The following is a 1,198-nucleotide window of genomic DNA, read 5'->3' on the forward strand; positions in this document are numbered from 1 at the left end:
TTCATCCAGTCTATCTTATCTAAATAGATCTGTAGAGATAATAACATGCACCAAAAATCAAGCCATAACAAGATAGCTGATGAGTGTGAACACAGCGATGACAACAAAAAGAAAACCAATGACCCATAAAGAATAAATTAATTAAAAGAAAAAATTTTAAAAAGAAAGAAAAATCTGTAAATAGATCAAAGTCTGATTTTTTATCTCTAGGCGTGTCCTCCAGTCAGGTCTGAAGGGGTACCATGCTCCGGCCCCAGAGTCTGTCCTTTGTACTCCCTCAGGGGCTCCCTGCTCTGCTCCCACAGTTGCTCTGCAGCACGCTTTTAGTGGTTTGCCTTGGTGTCACAGGGTCAGTCTGGGCCAGTCTCAACACTGGGTCTCCAGTGTCATCCCCCTTAGTGCCCTGGGCCATCAAGGGATGGCATGTCTCGTACTGGGATCAGCCATATTGTCCACTCTGTGCATTGGCTGTTCAGAGCGGGGATGTCGTCCTCCAAGTCTGGTGGGTCAGGATGTGCTCCACTCTCTCTTCCTCCCCATTCATTTGCTCCCATTTGCTCTGATCAGACATGCCCCTCTTCCCTAGCAGCAGCTTCAGTAAATTCTTTTGTGGGGAGGGGCAGTTGTCCACGTAGCTGGTATGGGTGCTGAGCCCTCAGGCCCCTCCACTGGCTCCCCACTCATGGCTGGCATGCTGCGTTCATCTGGTACTGGCTTTAAATCTGGTCCCTCTTTCCCAATGGAGACACAAGCAATACCCTCCCCTTGGGTAGTCACTGCCCTACTCCCCCATCACACATCTTTTTTTTTCTTTCCCCTTTCCTCCCCCAATCCCTTTTTGGTTGGCTACCATATGTACCCCTGGATTTGGTCTGGCACCTGCCATACTACCTGGACCTCACCCCTGGAGTGTTCGTATACTACAGTAGCTTTTTCCCCGTGTCCCTTTTGTGTTTACCTTTCTGTTCTTTCTTTTATATATATATATATATAAACTTACCTCAGCACACTCATGTTATACTTGTCCTTTTGTGCTTGGCTTACTTCACTTAGCATAATTTCCTCCAGTGCTTCCCATGCACAGGATGCTTCATGCATTCATCACTGCTTTTTAGCGATGCATAGTACTCCATTGTATGTATGTACCAAAGTTTTTTAATCCATTCATCTGTTGATGGAAATTGGGTTGTTTCCAACT

This window comes from Echinops telfairi, unplaced genomic scaffold (genome assembly GCF_000313985.2).
Source record: "Echinops telfairi isolate 266 unplaced genomic scaffold, ASM31398v2 ScPeMD7_7467;HRSCAF=8505_1, whole genome shotgun sequence".
Taxonomy (NCBI): Eukaryota; Metazoa; Chordata; class Mammalia; order Afrosoricida; family Tenrecidae; genus Echinops; species Echinops telfairi.